The sequence below is a fragment of the Gigantopelta aegis genome, chromosome 15, assembly GCF_016097555.1.
Source record: "Gigantopelta aegis isolate Gae_Host chromosome 15, Gae_host_genome, whole genome shotgun sequence".
In the NCBI taxonomy this organism is placed as follows: Eukaryota; Metazoa; Mollusca; class Gastropoda; order Neomphalida; family Peltospiridae; genus Gigantopelta; species Gigantopelta aegis.
The window spans coordinates 11,201,185-11,220,289 of record NC_054713.1 but is presented as its reverse complement, the minus strand read 5'-3'; the positions used below and the strand labels follow the sequence as shown (position 1 = coordinate 11,220,289).

General features: G+C 36.5%; 1 long non-coding RNA gene across 1 annotated transcript; it reads right to left on the bottom strand.

Moving 5' to 3' along the window:
- Window positions 1–612: 612 nt before the first annotated feature.
- On the bottom strand, window positions 613–18,618 carry LOC121390223. Its single transcript, XR_005960180.1, has 7 exons — window positions 18,516–18,618; window positions 11,123–11,196; window positions 9,773–9,943; window positions 8,310–8,400; window positions 7,412–7,496; window positions 4,598–4,679; window positions 613–3,131 (listed from the first exon to the last, which is right to left on the bottom strand). It is a non-coding gene; the product is annotated as an uncharacterized LOC121390223 (long non-coding RNA).
- Between the last annotated feature and the right edge of the window lie 487 nt (window positions 18,619–19,105).

Genomic DNA, 19,105 nt, shown 5'->3' with positions numbered 1-19,105 from the left:
TTATGTACCAATAAAAGCCTAATTCACTAATATATTTATATATATAAATTAAATAAATAATAAAAAAAAGAAAAAAAAAAAAGAAGAAATAATTGAGTTTAAAAATAAGCAAAGATTTTATGATAGCCATTCTACCTAGATAAGTAATAACACGTTTCATCCATCTGTTAATAATTGGCTTAATTTCAAATAATAAAACTATCTTTCTGTCAATATACTTTACAATCTAATTGGTTGAACAATTCTTACTTCTTTAATTTCATACATCTATGAACCGAAAAAAAAGTAAATAAGAAGCCTGGCCTATTCCCCACCCCCACTGTCCGACCCGTAAAAATATCTGAAAATATAAAGTTAACGTTTTTGTTTTTTAACGACATCACTAGAGCATTTGCTTCAGATACTTTATACAGAAATAAAACTGATCTCCATCCCCACCCACTTGCCGCGGTCTATAGGGTAAATGTTAAAGTTTGTTTTGTTTAACGACATAACTAGAGCAAACATTTGGTAGTTTTGGCAGTCTTAGAGAGGACACCCGCTACATGTTTCCACTAGTAGCAAGGGATCTTTTATATGCACCATCCCATAGACAGGATAGTACACACCACGGCCTTTGATATACCAGTAGTGATGCAAAGGCTAGAAGGAGAAATAGCCCAATGGGTCCACTGATGGGGATCGATCCTAGACAGACCGCGCGTCAGGCGAACGCTTTACCACTGAGCTACGCCCTTCAATAACGGGCAAAGTCTCCCACTTTTGAACAGTCTGCGTTTTTCAGCCTAGGAAATATCTTATTCCACTACCTGACACAGTTTCCCACTTTTGAATCGTGGTCATTAGCGTACGAGACGGGGGGGGGGGGGGGGGGGGGGGGGGGGGGGGACGGGAAGGGGCGGACTGGTAACTGGAGTGTTGGAGCAAAACCCCAAATTCCGGCAAAAACGTTATAGATATTCAGATAAAATGTGCTAATCTGACCTTTTTACTTGTTCCCATCATTCTACCCGCAAAATTAGTTGTATTCCATGTAAAAATGTGTTGTATTCGTTTGCAACCCTATATTGCTGTTTGGTAATAATACTAATACTAATATGAATAAATGTTGTTATCCAGATTCGAGGATTTTCGTTTAATTTGGGCAAAAGCCCCCCCCCCCACCCTACAAGAATAGGAGCCCGTACGCCTACGATCGTGGTCCCTTACAAGAATAGGAGCCTATACGCCTATGATCGTGGTCCTCTACAAGAATGGGAGCCCGTACGCCTATGATCGTGGTCCTCTACAAGAATGGGAGCCCGTACGCCTATGATCGTGGTCCCTTACAAGAATAGGAGCCTATACGCCCATGATCGTGGTCCTCTACAAGAATGGGAGCCCGTACGCCTATGATCGTGGTCCTCTACAAGAATGGGAGCCCGTACGCCTATGATCGTGGTCCTCTACAAGAATGGGAGCCCGTACGCCCATGATCGTGGTCCTCTACAAGAATGGGAGCCCGTACGCCTATGATCGTGGTTCTCTACAAGAATGGGAGCCCGTACGCCTATGATCGTGGTTCTCTACAAGAATGGGAGCCCGTACGCCTATGATCGTGGTTCTCTACAAGAATGGGAGCCCGTACGCCTATGATCGTGGTTCTCTACAAGAATGGGAGCCCGTACGCCTATGATCGTGGTTCTCTACAAGAATGGGAGCCCGTACGCCCATGATCGTGGTTTTCTACAAGAATGGGAGCCCGTACGCCTATGATCGTGGTCCTCTACAAGAATGGGAGCCCGTACGCCTATGATCGTGGTCCCTTACAAGAATGGGAGCCTATACGCCCATGATCGTGGTCCTCTACAAGAATGGGAGCCCGTACGCCTATGATCGTGGTTCTCTACAAGAATGGGAGCCCGTACGCCTATGATCGTGGTTCTCTACAAGAATGGGAGCCCGTACGCCTATGATCGTGGTTCTCTACAAGAATGGGAGCCCGTACGCCTATGATCGTGGTTCTCTACAAGAATGGGAGCCCGTACGCCTATGATCGTGGTTCTCTACAAGAATGGGAGCCTATACGCCCATGATCGTGGTCCTCTACAAGAATGGGAGCCCGTACGCCTACGATCGTGGTTCTCTACAAGAATGGGAGCCCGTACGCCTATGATCGTGGTCCCCTACAAGAATGGGAGCCCGTACGCCTATGATCGTGGTTCTCTACAAGAATGGGAGCCCGTACGCCTATGATCGTGGTCCTCTACAAGAATGGGAGCAAGTACGCCTGTGATCGTGGTTCTGAACCCTAATCTAAAACTCCAAGCGGACCAAGATGTTACGTTCCCTTCTAAAAATAAATCAATTAATTTGATTCCTCTGCGAAATGTGTATTTCTAGGGGCAGTTCATAATTTGAGAGATCACCCTGGATCAAAGGAAGGAAGTGTTTTATTTCACGACGCACATTTTATTTGCGGTTATATGGCGTCGGACATATGGTTAAGGACCACACAGATATTGAGAAAAAAACCACGCTCTCGCCACTTCATGGGTTACTCTTTTTGATTAGCAGTAAGGGATCTTTTATATGCACCATATCACAGACAGGATAGTACATACCGGCCAGCTATAACTACATATACGTTAAACATTGTCGCCGTGACAGATCGTTTATAAAAAACACAAAACAAAATGAAAGATTTTAGTAATGAAAAATGTTTTTAAAGTACGTTATGTAACGCTGTTAAATACACCCACCCACCCCCTGAAACGTTACATAACGTTGGACCTACACCCACCGACACCCTCGAGCGTTACGTAATATTTGAATGGCCGCTAAAATTAACGTCTTTTCTTACTACAACTTATTTACCGCGCATTCGCGCTGGCACAGTTAATGTCTAGGCCTTTGTCGTAAATAGTCCGGCAGAACTACAGGTGAACCTGGACATTATGGCCTCAGTTTCATATTTTCGGCTATATCTTCCCGCGACCATCAAGAAACTGTAACGGAAACACCCGAGTCCATAGCAGTCTTTAACTTGTCATTGTGGGAGTTCGACACCAGGTATACAAACACAGATTGAAGAAACAAGCAGAGCGATGTTGATCGTCACGCAGCCATTTTGGAGAAGTTGGCGCCAAAACCTATAAAAAGTAAAAAGACGTTAACGTGAATCACATACGTGATACGTCAAAAGTTTATATAAATAACATATACTATAAATTAGATTAATATTGTTACGCGCTTTTTCCCGTTAATATATATGTTAACGCATGTATGAGAAGTGTAAATTTCCATAAGCGTTGCCAGGAGCGGATCCAGGGACATTAAATCACAAAGGCTAATTCAAAGACCGCAAGGCCAAAACACGGACATCGAACTACAGACACTTGACACAGGTTAGTATTCATAAATAAATAATTGTTGTATGTTAGTAAATTTGATATATTTTCACAAAATTTATCTTATACTCTCTTCATACATGTCAATGTTATTGCATTTAACGTGTATTTATTTAAATAAACTTGATCCCTACTATATAGTACCATCGACATCTCAAACTGCCTTCGGCAAAGGACAAAAACACGAATACGATACTTACGGAAATCATATTCTATATTTTTCTGTTACAATACGTAAAATACATGAGTTAGCGAAAAAGAAAAAAATCAATATGGGCGAAAAACGCATAAATTCTAGTAATCAAAAGTGTAACACCATACAGTAAACAGGAAAAGGTGGTAGTTTCTAAGTGCATTCAGGGACATGGGTTTGGAAACATAACCTTTCCACCCATGCGCGGTTCATCATTTTTAAGACTACATGATAAAATATATGTTTCTCAACTATGCACAGCGGACACACACTTTCTAAAAAAACAAAACATTAAAAAGAAATATTCAGTTTGTCAAGCGTTTCAGTCCGGTCCACATTCATACCAGTGAATAGTTTGTAAAATATAAATTTTCTAATGAATTGATTCTTAATTAACAAAATCTATGCACTCAACATTATTTACAATTATTGTGAATGGATTATGTCTACTATAGAGGCACACAAATATAGCATACCTTGTGAAGATCGAATATAATAGTTGAAAACAAATTCTAACAATTAAATTATTTGGCCTTGTTGTGGCATATGTGAAACGCACCGAATGTTAATTCATCTTCCTCCATTTTCAGTCAATTTCTACGAGTCAAGTGGACCCTATCTCGTTAATTTTAAGAAATAAACAAAAACGACAGTAAAATTAATGGTTTTAGGGATTAGTAAAGTTTTGTACTTAGATACCTACTTTACTTATTGTTAATAGAAATGTCCACGAACTGTGAAGAAAAATCGCACAAATTAACGACTAGCAGATTACAACAAATCGAAGTTCATTGCGCGAACCGTGCACGAGAAAACAAACTGAACGCAGTCGGAAGCATAATTAATGCAGTTAGGAACGGTGACGATATAGGGTTATGGCCCTTGAACTTAGAAGATACGGAAATGTGTCGGGCCAGGTAGGGGACATGTATTGCTTTAGCAGTACACTATGATGGCTTGTTATTATTATGATGCTGTCGAAACCATTTGTCATGTCCACTATTTATGTACTCACTTGCAACAAAAACAACAAAGGAAATAACACCACCAATGGCGGGATGGCATGCGCTGTTCTGACTCCAGAGCCACGTGCCTCCCTGCAATTAATGGAATCAACCTTAGTCACTACACATAGACATAGAGAATAAGACACTGGACATGTGCCTCCCTGCAATTAATGGAATCAACCACTAACCTTAGTCACTACACTTAGAAAATGATTTTCAAATGTATCTAATCTAACCCGTAAGAAATCAAACCCTGCATATTATTGCTTTGTTTAATATAAAAGTCCTGCTATGTTTTGTTTTGACACTGGGAATTCGAAAGAAAGTAAGGCATAACAGTTTTAGGTGCCTCAGTTGGTACGTAAAAATACACATAGCATAAAAGAACACAAACATTAGAGAAAATGAATATTACTTATCACACATGCTTCCATATATACACAGAAACGATGAAACACACGTATGTGGGAATTATTAAAGGGGGGTGTCAAGAAAATGACATACATGCATTTTCAATTTTTGACATTTATTTTTATTTGTGTATTGGCATACACACATACATGTATATACATGTACATATATACAGATATTTTACAATAATAATTATATATTATAATAGTAGTATACAACAAAAACACCAAAACAAAGAGAAAGGCAAACATTAATATACCACTACATTTTTGATCTATTATATATAATTCGTATATTAGAGGGGAAAAGAAGAGAAAATTATTTATGGTGCCTGTTGTGTTTATATAGTAAAGGTCTTCATAATTTATATAGTGTGTTCAGGTTTTCATTCCAGAGCTGATTTTTATGAATCATGCACATGTACATTGTATAATAAGAATCAGGGAAAACATATAATTTTGATTAGGTCTTTAGCTATGTCCTTGGTTTGAAAACTCTAAAAAGTGGTGATAGAATCAGGGAAAACAGTTTAATTTTGATCAGGACTTTAGCTATGTCCTTGGTTTGTAAACTCTAAAAAGTGGTAATAGAATCAGGGAAAACATTTAATTTTGATTAGGACTAGCTATGTCCCTGGTTTGAAAACTCTAAAAAGTGGTGATAGAATCAGGAAAAACATTTAATTTTGATCAGGACTTTAGCTATGTCCTTGGTTTGTAAACTCTAAAAAGTGGTGATGGAATCAGGGAAAACATATAATTTTGATTAGGACTTTAGCTATGTCCTTGGTTTGTAAACTCTAAAAAGTGGTGATAGAATCAGGGAAAACATATAATTTTGATTAGGACTTTAGCTATGTCCTTGGTTTGTAAACTCTAAAAAGTGGTGATAGAATCAGGGAAAACATATAATTTTGATTAGGACTTTAGCTATGTCCTTGGTTTGTAAACTCTAAAAAGTGGTGATAGAATCAGGGAAAACAGTTTAATTTTGATTAGGACTTTAGCTATGTCCCTGGTTTGAAAACTCTAAAAAGTGGTGATAGAATCAGGGAAAACATTTAATTTTGATTAGGTCTTTAGCTATGTCCTTGGTTTGAAAACTCTAAAAAGTGGTGATAGAATCAGGAAAAACATTTAATTTGGATCAGGACTAGCTATGTCCCTGGTTTGAAAACTCTAAAAAGTGGTGATAGAATCAGGGAAAACATTTAATTTTGATTAGGACTAGCTATGTCCCTGGTTTGAAAACTCTAAAAAGTGGTGATAGAATCAGGGAAAACAGTTTAATTTTGATTAGGACGATAGCAATGGCCCTGGCTTGAAAACTCTAAAAAGTGGTGATAGAATCAGGGAAAACATTTAATTTTGATTAGGACTAGCTATGTCCCTGGTTTGAAAACTCTAAAAAGTGGTGATAGAATCAGGGAAAACAGTTTAATTTTGATTAGGACGATAGCAATGGCCCTGGTTCCAAACTCCAAAATGCGGTAACAGAATAAGGGAGAAAAGTTTAATTTTGATTAGGACTTTAACTATGGCCCTGGTTCAAACTCCAATATTAGCTATGGCCCTGGTTTCAAACTTCAAACAGTGGTGATCAACATAATGACCAAATTAGTTATTAACACCCTGATCAAGTACTACTCAACTTACTCCTCTCAGGGATTGTAGGCAGTTGTTCTGCCGGCCTACTCGGGTAGGCGACGGAGCTGAAAATTGAGGTTAAGAGTTTTCAGTGACACATAAAATATATGTCTTTTCGTTTGGAAATAAAGCATAAAAACCATAAGAACTACATGATTTGACGTTGTTGATCTGGCATATGTAAGGTCATGTGACATGCACTGAATCTTAATTTGAACAACCTCCATTTTTATATAATTTGTTCGAGTTACATGTAGCTGCCTAGAGGATACATTAACACACACACACACACACACAAAAAAAAAAAAAATGTAAATAGTGAGAAATGTGAATAGTGGATTACCATCATTTTTAAAACGATGATGAGTGATGTTAATCAGTCCTCCAAATAAAATAATAAATTATAGTACATTCGCCTCTCCGTTATGTCGTCAATCCAGTAATACATTTAATACGGCATGATAGTGACCAGATTACCGGTTCCATTTCCAAGGGCGTCATGGTCACCCCTAATACATTGAATACATTTAGCTGGATACTTACTGGATTACCGGTTCCATTTCCAAGGGCATCATGGTCACCCCTAATACATTTAATACGTTTAGCTGGATACTTACTGGATTACCGGTTCCATTTCCAAGGGCATCATGGTCACCCCTAACACATTGAATACATTTAGCTGGATACTTACTGGATTACCGGTTCCATTACCAAGGGCATCATGTTCACCCCTAATACATTGAATACATTTAGCTGGATACTTACTGGATTACCGGTTCCAGTACAAATTCGTTGAGGGTTTTAGTCATTATTCACTGGGTAATCCACTCCAGGCTGACCATAGCGGGGGCTGCAATTGATGAAGATGAACACCAAACTTAATCATTACACGTAGACATACAAAGGCAGGTAACGGACCTCAAAACTGCTTTATCTTTAACCTTTTCAGCTTGCACATCTAAATTAACTATTGACAACTATGTTGTTAGGTTTGTTTTGTCTACTTATTTTTGTTGTTATTATTATTATTTTTATAACTATTCATCATGTCCATACGTTTTTTTTATTGTTTTAATAAGCCATTACTAAAGAGAAATTTAAAGCCATAGCTCGACAGGCGTGCTCGAATAATTGTCTGATAGAAGTATGAACAAAAATTACCCACACCTGAAAAACCCTCAAACTGCTGGCACCTGCGCCCAGGACAGGCGTGCACTACAACAGCTTGTTCTGAATTTGCACGTAAAACCCTATGACCTGGCCTGACCATTATAATAGAAATCAGAAGAAAGAAAACGATTGAGCATTAGTGCTTATCTATGGAGATGGTTTCAAACATATAGACGTGATCAACATAATCACCAAATTAGATTCATTTCATTTCATTTCAACTTATTTTCATGCTTATATCCAATTAAAGTTCAAGCACGCTGTCCTGGGCACACAACTCAGCTACCTGGGCTGTCTGTCGTGGACACTGGGTTACTTGTTAGTGGTTAGTGAGAGAGAAGAGGGTGTAGTGGTCTTACACCTACCCATCGGGCCATTAAAACTCGCTCTGGGTGTGAGCCGATACCGGGCTGCGAACCCTGTACCTACCAGTCTTATGTCCGATGGCTTAACCACGTCACCGCCGAGATACTAAACTAGCGACTCAACTTACTTCCTCCTCGATCGACGTCAGACGCGTGACTCCGGAGTGCAGGTCACCCAGCTGTCGGTGGGTGTTTTACGTGGTGTAGGTGGATACATGACTGAAAATTGAAATTACACTTTTACAAGTGTTTACGTCATATCCGAATTCGTAAATCGCTGGCCAGCAAAATCTGCTATATAATGTGTAATCGATTTTGTTTTGAATGTATTAGTTTGTTTATTCTGTGGATCTCTGATCTGAAATTAAATGCAGCATCACTGTTGATCTTCATATACACCGAATGTAAATTCAACATCCTCCATTTTTACGCAATTTCTTCGGATCAATCTCCACTCGATATTAGTAGTTTTAAGTAATTATATAAAATAAAAACAACAAAGAAAGAACTTTGTAAATAAATGGTTTCAGGGTTTGTTAAGTTTTCTATTAAGACATCAAATCTGATGTTAATTGCTCAAACCATGCTCTAGAAAACAAACATGAAACAAAAGAGAATGGAGGACTGCCATCAAGTGTGAAATCGGCGATTTAAGCAGTTTTAACTGTAAGCGCTCCAAATAAAATAATAAATTATGGCGCCTCCCCCCACCCCGCCACTTCAACACATGTTATCAGTCCTGGATCATACTTAATATATTCAATATATTAAACTGGATATTTATTGCTGGAGAAAGCATCTCTTCTGTTAATCTCCCCCTCCCCCCTCCCCCACATGTCATCAGTCCTGGATCATACTTAACACATTTAATATATTTAACTGGATACTTCAGAACTTTAGCTATGGCCCTGGTTTGAATTTCAAACAGTGGTGATCAACATAATGACCAAATTAGTTATTAACACCCTGATCAAGTACTACTCAACTTACTCCTCTCAGGGATTGTAGGCAGGTGTTCTGCCGGCCGACTCGAGGAGGCGACGGAGCTGAACATTTGAGGTTAAGAGTTTTTAGTGACACATAAAATATTGTCTTTTCGTTTGGAAATAAAGCATAAAGAACTAAATGATTTCATGTTGTTGATCTGGTGTATGTAAGGTCATGTGACACACACTGCATGTTAATTTCAACAACCTCCATTTTTATATAATCTATTCGAGTTACATGTAGCTGCCTAGAGAATACATTAAAACAAAAAACCCACCATAATAATATGTAAATATTGAGAAATGTGACTAGTGGATTACCATCATTTTTAAAACGATGATGAGTGATGTTTAATCAGTCCTTCAAATAAAATAATAAATTATGATGCATTTTCCTCTCCATTATGTCAACAGTCCAGGACCACCCCTAATACATTTAATACAGCATGATACTTACTGGATTACCGGTTCCATTTCCAAGGGCATCATGTTCACCCCTAATACATTGAATACGTTTAGCTGGATACTTACTGGATTACCGGTTCCATTTCCAAGGGCATCATGTTCACCCCTAATACATTGAATACGTTTAGCTGGATACTTACTGGATTACCGGTTCCAGTACAAATTCCTTGAGGTTTTTAGTCATTATTCACTCGGTAATCCACTCCAGCCTGACTATAGCGGGTGCTGCAATTGATGAAGGTTAACACCTTCTGGAGGGCAGGTCACTCAGCTGTCGGTGGGTGTTGTAGGTGGTGTAGGTGGACAGGTGACTGAAAATTGAAATTACACTTTTACAAGTGTTTACATCAATTCAGAATTCGTATATCGCTGGCCAGCACAATCTATAATATAGTGTGTAATCGATTTTCTGTGTGAATGTAGTAGTTTGTTTATTCTATGGATCTTTAATCTGAAATTAAATACAGCGTCACTGTTGATCTTCATATGCACCGAATGTAAATTCGACATCCTCCATTTTTACGCAATTTCTTCAGGTCAACCTCCACTCGATATCGGTAGTTTTAAATAATTATATATATATATATATATATATATATATATATATATATATATATATATATATATATATATATATATAAAATAAAATAAATAAAATAAAAAAAACCGAAGAAAGAACTTTGTAAATAAAGGGTTTCAGGGTTTGGAAAGTTTTCTATTAAACAAAAGGAAGTTTGTTTTATTTAACGACGCCACTAGAGCATATTGATTTGTTAATCTTATCATCGGGTATTGGACGTCAAACATATGGTCATTCTGACAGTGTTTTTTTTTTATAGAGGAAACCCGCTGTCGCCACATAGGCTACTCTTTTATGACAGGCAGCAAGGGATCTTTTAGTTGCGCTTCCCACGGGTAGGATAGCATAAACCATGGCCTTTGTTAAACCAGTTATGGATCACTGGTCGGTGCAAGTGGTTTACACCTACTGACTGAGCCTTGCGGAGCACTCACTCCCATGCCTCGACTGGGATCCGAACCCAGTACCTACCAACCTGTAGACCGATGGCCTAACCACAACGCCGGTATTTTTCTATTAAGACACTTACTCATTTTAATTACGACAACAAATCTGATGTTAATTGCTCAAACCATGCTCTAGAAAACAAACATCAAACAAAAATGAATGAAGGACCGCCATCAATTGTGGAATCGGTGATTTAAGCAGTTTTAACTCTAAGCGCTCCAAATAAAATAATAAATTATGGTGCCTCCCACGTTCCACTTCACCACAAGTCATCAGTCCTGGATCATACTTAACATATTTAATATATTTAACTGGATATTCACTGCTGGAGAGCCTCTCTTCTGTTAATCCCCCTCCCTACCCCACAAGAGAAAGCCTCTCTTTTGTTAATCTCCCACCTCCCCACATGTCATCAGTTCTGGATCATACTTAATGCATTCCACATATTTAACTGGATACTTACGTGAAGTAGTCGTTTTGTTGACGGATTAATTCGAGGTGCTATCTTTTTCCCCTCCTCATCTTACTGTATATTGTCTGTAGTTAAAAACAATAATCGTGAAGAAAATGATGTCATTAAATATATAATAATTATTATTATTTGGTATTCAGTCTGAAACTGGTTTTCCAATATTTGATGGAAACGACGAGCAAATATTTGAATAGCAACTGAACTAAATAACTGATTCATTAAACTAATGCAGGTTTTAAATTTTTTAATTTTTGAATTGTTTAATTGGTTTTAATAACCCTCCCACCCAATATTCTGTAAAATGCTATTCATAGTAACGATAACACGATTTTCCAACGACGGTATCACGAGATCTCGCGCACTGTGGTGCATGTTCGTAATACATGGTGCATGCTCTTGTGACATGCAAAAATTGGTTTTAAACTAAATGAATCTAACGGTAGCTGCACAGGTACCGTCGCGTGAGCCAGATGAGGCTATGTATTGGCATGCTTTGACAGTCACAAAGTTAATATTAGCGGTGAATTTGTCCGGTACAGTCGCTACAATGTTACAATGTCAAGAGTAAAATTTGTGTTACAAACTTGTGGTCCCCAAATTTCACTCCTATATAACACTGGTTTAATTAATGTATTGAATAGTTTTATGCAAATATTGATAGGTGGATTATTTTGGAGGACCCTATGGTAAAGTTACGGTGATCTGTGTTCATTTTACGCTTATTGAAGGTAATAATGTTAGATTTTTCAACATTAAATATAGCATACTTTGGAACTCTGATGCTAAAGGGGACAGAAACACCAAATCATCTGCGAATAAGAGATGTACCTGCTGACGTTTTAGTTTGATATGAGTCACCTATGTACATAAGAGTGAATTAATTTTACAAATTTACCAGTGATGCCACTTTTCATTAATAGTTTTTCTCTATTAATCATATCAAAAGCCTTTTTAAAGTCTATGAAAGCTGCATATACAGGTTGGTTAACAGAGATATATTTTTGTACTATGGATTGCAGAATGAACAAATTGTCAGTAGTTCTGTGGTTTTCACGAAGACCACTTTGGTTTTCACGAAGACCACTTTGGTTCATACTAAGCATATTGTTTTGTTCCAAATAATTTTCGAGTCTTCTTGCCAAAATGTTTGTAAATAGTTTCCCAACACATGAACTTATTGCAATTCCTCTATAACTGTTAGGGTCTGTTTTGGTTCACTTTTTATGTAGCATTTTAAAGATTGATTCATTCCATTTTTCTGGGAATGACGAATTTTGTAATACCAAGTTAAATAATTTAACAAAGTCTATCACAGGCCACATAATTGATTTTAGTAATTCATTGGCAATACAATCTTTTCCACTGGACTTGCCATTCTTTAGTGCTCGCCATAATCTCTGTAGCTGATATAGGCATATTTAGAAACGCGTTAGGAATGTTCCATTTAGGCGGCATTTTAATGTGGCCTTCATTTGAATAATCTGAAGTGAGTTTTTTTTAAATGTTCGTAACAACCATCTGGATCAGGTAGAATGTCTGTATTATTATCTGATAATTGCAGTTGTTTTACTAAATACCACCATTTTCGTTGACCACCATTTATATGATTTTCAATTTGTGATATTATATTTTGTTTATATTGACGAGCTTTATATTTACATAGGCGTTTGTATGCTTTTTTTTTAGGAGTAAAACTTTTCAAGAAATATTCTGTTATTGGGATATTCTTGCATGTTTTTACAAGCAGTACGTGCAGAATTTTTTTTATTCTTTGCATGCCTGATCAAACCATTTCCGCTTACGTTTAGGTTTATTTGAAGATTTAACAAACGTCATGGACTTTAGGCTTAAGATGGACAGAACTACCTTGATATCAACTTCTGCTTTATTAACACCTTCCTTATCATTGCTATTGTTATTCATTATAAAGGATTTTAGAAGAGAATCAACATCTGGACATTGAATGGAAGATATATCCTTTGCTTGACTTTCTTCAGTCTACTTAAATCTACCTGGTAATTTCTCATATTTATATCTACATTTATTTTGTACAGTTTTTTTAGATACTAGATGGACAACTACCTGACAATAGTCTTATAGTAATGATAATGGTTTAACACACATATACAATATATTTTCAACAGCAATCATGTAATCGATAATACTAACGCCATTGTATTTATAATGTGTCTAATGTGTCATTGTATGTCCGACCATTAAGTATTCTAAGTTTAGTCGACATACAAAGATTGGTAAGTTCTGTGCCATTTGAATTAATTATTGTATCTTTGTTATTTCGATTACAACATGAGTAATAAGTAGTCTTCTGAAACTGGAATATATTGGTCATCATCTTATAGTCAGATAAATCTGCAGTGTGAGCATTGAAATATCCACCTAAAATAATGTGACTGTCGTTACTTGTTAAACTATTGATATCATTTTCTATTTGTAAGAAAGGGTCTGTGGCACATGTCAGACTGTAGCTTGAATTGCTTGTTGGTATATTTTCTGATCCTAGCAAGACATCTTTTTGCAGTTGAAGCAGCTTTCCTGATATTTTTACCCAAAGAACATACGGACACTTTGTTTTGATAGATGAACATACTGCTTCAGATGTTTCTTGAAATATAATATAATACCACCTTTAGATGTTACAGATATTCGATGTTTTTCAAAATATTCAAACGAGCCAATGTATAAACTATTTTTGGACTCCTCAGAGTGCCAAGATTCAACTAACGTAACAAAATCTAAATGCTTAACACAACGCAAAAAGTCAAAATCGTTCAATGTTTTCAAAACTCCAGAAATATTTAAAGGAATATTTAAACCTCATATCAATGCATAACGTTGAAAAACTAGTAAATAGATACTTGTATTTGCTATGTAAAAGACTAACTTGTAATAATTATAGTATAACTAATTAATGAATGAGCACCGACCAGACTATATGACTAAATGTGACATTCTTGAAAAAGTTATACATGCACACGTGTATATTTTCTAGTTAGGGAATCACTTTAAAAAAGCTTTCCACTCCATTGTTCAAGAAGAATGTTGAACTGCTGGAAGTGATGTTTCATCATTTCAAGCTTATCCATGGAGCTTTTGTTAATATCAGGCTGAGTATCTTTGTAGTGAGGCACGACGACCTTTGATTGTGTTCGCTGCGACCACTTTATATTTTTCGCGATGAGACTGGTACCCACGACACTTGGATGCAACAAGTCTCTGTAATTTTTCTGTTGAAGTGCACCATAGCGAGTGGTGAAATATTTTGTATGATCGATGAAATGGCATTCTTTTTCATTGCAAAATGCTGACATCGTGTTATTTGATTTTAAAACTGCACTGTTGATGTCTTTGTTTCCTTTAGTTGGGATGATGGAGGAGAAATATATATGTGCATTTGGTAATGTTGATCTTGTTGCTGCGATCAGTGCGTCCAAATGTTTTCTTTGAACAGGTTGCATGGTTTTGCATTGGTTGATACCCAAGTGGAATGTACTTCGTTTAACTGTGATTAACGTTGTTGGTTAAGCCGGTCTATCAGCTGATATTTAAAACCAGGCTTACATATTATATGACACGTGTCATTTTCGTGTGTTGTCATCTTTGTCGCATGTAGTCCTTTAATGACCGAGTCTCCGATGATTAAATGAGTAGTATCGTTTTTAATGTTCTCTGTAATGTTTGGTACCGTAAACATCAACGTTGATGACGTCGGCGCATCCTTTGGGATCATACGTGGCGTTGTAGTGTGCTGGCCAAAGCCTGTAACTACTTCTATTTGTTCATACTCAGGTTTGCCTTCTAGTATTTCATATTTATTTTGTAATGGTATATTTCTTGTGACCAGGACTTGTTCATTCTTCGTAGCAATTGGCCTTTTTCTTGAGTCAGTGATTAATGCATTTGTATTTGATGTTTCTTTGTTTACTGCATTGCCGACAATGTTAACTGGTCCAGACGCCAAGTTTCTTTTCACTACATTACTGTAGCTTTGTGGAGTTACACATGGGACTTGGTTACGAGAATCTTTTGACAAATGATTATCATTGTTTTCTGTGGACATCATTGTACTTTGTATCATCAATTGCTCAGTTTTAGATCTGTACTTTTGCAACTTTTTGTGAAGATTTCCATTCTCATTTTCTAGATGAGCTACCCGTTTTGTAAGTTTTTCTATGATTGCATTTGTGAATTAATCATTTCTATGTGTGTTACATCCGTAGATAGGTGTTTCGCTTCAGTTTTCATTTGGTTGGTGACAGCTACTCTAAGATCAGTTATTGTTGTATCTATGTGATCCTTGATGTCGCTGTGTGACTCTTGTAATTGGCTAACCGTATCTTCTAGGGATGAGATTCTGTCGATGAGTAATTTGTGTGCATTTAATTCCTTTAATGATTTGCTATGCATCGATAATATTTGTTTACGTGAAACTAGATTTTCTCTTGGGTGTGAATTTACATTTAGGAGATGTAGATTGGACAGTTTTAATATAGGTTTGGTCTTCGTCTGGTGTTGATTTCTCCATAAAAGAAAATTGTCTCATTTGTGTTATCGGGCTATCTTGACTGTTTTTTTTGACTATTATTTGGATTTGATGTAGATGTTGGGGTTTGTGATTGTTCATCAATGCAATACTGTACGGCTGCTTCAACTGATTTCATTAACGACGGCTGTGAAATGTCAACAAGAGTATCACCTGCCACGTTAGCAGCTTGTTCAAATATGGCTGGCAGTTCATTTTCAAGCCACCACGCAACCATCAACTGTCTACACTGAACCATAACTTTCATCGTCGTGCGAAACATATGAATCATTACAAGTTGTTCGCCTGTGTGATGAAGGACTTTAATTTTATCTTCCACGATAGCACCCTGTTCATCTTTTGACTCTATCCATTTTATTTCTAAATGAGTATCTTGTTCGTCTACAGTATCCCAATAACGACGCCGTATTTCCCCTTTCACGTTCTCAAATCGCTTTGTGTCCAGTTGTATTACAGCAGTTTTACTGTTGTTGTTTACTTGTATGTCTTGTACATTTACATTCCATAGTTTTATTTTTTTTGGAGTGCTTTAGATTTGTTAAGTATATAGCTTTTGCTTTCAATTTCACGAACTGGTAGTATATTTGGACTGAGACAACTCAAACGTAATACTGTACATACTGTGTGTTGCTTGGACGTTTGTGGTGTATCATTCTGTTTGAAGAGTTTATTTTGATCAGATATTTATTTCATAACATCCGGTCCGGGCTCTTGTTCATTTCATTAATACTTACATATTTAAAAAAATAATTATTTATATTTCACAGTATTAAAAAGTTTTGTTTGGAGTGTTCAGAGCGTCATTTTAATAATTCGTTATGGATCCGCCATTATCAAACATTTTCCGTTGGATCAGGAAACAATTCAACAGTTGATATAGGCAAATAAATCACAGTAAATAGGAAAAATGTACACAGATATTACCACAAATAAAGAATAAAGTTCCACACAGTTTTCCAGTTTCACATTGTAGCTTTGTTACATCTAATTACAGTTTTGTAACTGTTAAACTAAGCAGTTTTGAACAGCATATGACGTACATCTAGGTCCGAACTACAACAAATTACTTTCCTAACTTTAATTACTGTTACATTTCCCCCAAATTTTGTCCACACACAAGTTGTGAATTTTATTTTTACAGTGACACAGATTCCACATATGAGACTAACGATGTCGCCAGTATCGACTTTGCTGAGATAGCATAGGGCAAAATATATGCAGTTTTTTGCCGTCTGCCATTTTGCTTTTTTTTTTATTTTTATGGAATACTCTTCAAGAGGGGTGAAAGCCTTCAAAGTATGTGACATAATTAATACAAAATCAATGATCTTTAGTGGTATATTTAAACAAAAAATAATTTTAAAAATTAATATGACGTCATCACGTTTGCTTTTATATCATAACATGTTATGACGTTGCTAGATTAAGTCATATCCTTTCACCCCTCTTGGAGAATATTCCATAAAAAATCAAAATGGCAGCCGGCACACAATTAGGACAGAGACCCCAGTATTTGACCAGTACCCAGTATTCGACCAGTGTATTTATTTAATTACCATACTCGTTTAAACTGAATACTATATAGATTTTCCCCAACATATTTTGAACATACGCGACAGGGTGAGCATTCTTTCTTCCGGAAATGCAATAGCAGTCGATAACCATGTGAATGAACGTAAGTATATATTCATCAACTATAGTGATAATATGAACGTCGGCAATTTTTATAGCATGCTATTACACCATTCAACATCCCGTGAACATTTGCAATACTTTTAATCCATTTGAAATCTTTGAAAATGTGTTTGTTTTTATTTATAATCAAATGGAGCTGGCAATTCAATGTGACCACGTGATCAAATAATGACATATGATAGAGAGGGTTGCCCCAGTATTCGACCAATAGAAAAGCTTGAGGATACATTCCCGAAATAAACTGCCAAGAACCACAAATTTACTAACTTTATGTATTTTGGTGCTGTTTGTCAGGACTTGCACAATTATGTTTTCTTTTATTTTCAGTCTAATATCATTATTTGTAAATTAAGATAGGACCAAAGAGACTGTTTACCAGAAAGTAATTGTGTGTGTGTGAATGTTTATAAGCATGTGCGTGCGTGCGTGCGTAAATGCATGAATATGTGGTTACAGTTGTTAAATGAACACTTTTTTGGATTTAGTTATTTGATATATGCTGCATTAACTTCAAAGTTTAGTTTTATTAGTTAATTAGAAAGTGGTCGAATACTGGGTCAGCTGGTCGAATACTCCATACTATTCCTTGCGGCACTCAAACCTACTCTAGTCGGCGTATACCACACGAACAAAACTTGGGTCTATCTAATCCTTTCTTTCTTAAGTGGTCGAATACTGGGGTCGTTGCCCTACATGCTTTTTGCCCTATGCGATCTCAGCGAAGTCGATATAGGTGACATAGTTATCATCTAGTATATGGAATCTGTGTCATTGCAATGGTTTTCCTAGATTTCTGTCTGGACAAAATGTGAGTAAATTCTAACGAAAAATAAAGGTAGGAGAGCAAATTTTCGTAGTTGTTAACATTTTGGTTCGCACAGTAGTTTTGCAAAACATTGATATTAGCCAACACACATTTGTTTGGATTTTCTAACGAGCGATTACAGCTTTTACACGAAAGATCCGTCATTTATGTTGATATTGGTTTTGCATAACCGACAAAATCGTTCGTGCAATATGTTTTTAAATTATTATTTTAGTTTTTACTTGAATTTTATCTTAGTTTGTTATTATTATTTTAATAAATGTAATACAAATTAATATATAAAAGCTAAACATTTAACTCACAGTGTATTTTCCAAGTGTTACCTTTGTTGGATAATAAATTTTGTCGTTAATTCCATACCTGCGTCGTGGCATTTTTTCAACGAACATTTTAAAGAAACGCTCGGTTTGAAGTAAAGTTATGACGTAACTACCTCCTGACAAGTTACGTCACTGTCACGTGGTTTTCAAAACGGTGGCATTCAGCTTAGGAGCGGGAAGGGTATAACGAGGGTATTTACCCCACTAGTTCAGTTAATATATGGTTTGACCCAAAACAGAAATGTTGGGGGGGGGGGGGGGGGGGGGGGGGTTTTGGGTTGGGTGTTTTTTTTTGTATTCATATATGCAATGCACATAACATTTAAAATCCGCTCTAGTCGAAACTGCGTGCTAAATATTTTTGGGGGGTAATAAGTTGAAAAAAGTAATAAAATTTGGGATTTCTGGAATATTTTTTTATAAATTTATATTATGATTATATTCCTTTTTTGTTGTTGTATTAATCATTAATGGTAATATAAACAAAGGTAAAATGTTTACAATAAACATCAGTATTAAAATTGAATCGGAGGGGGCGTGGTTTTAACAAAGATTAACATATTTTGAATAGA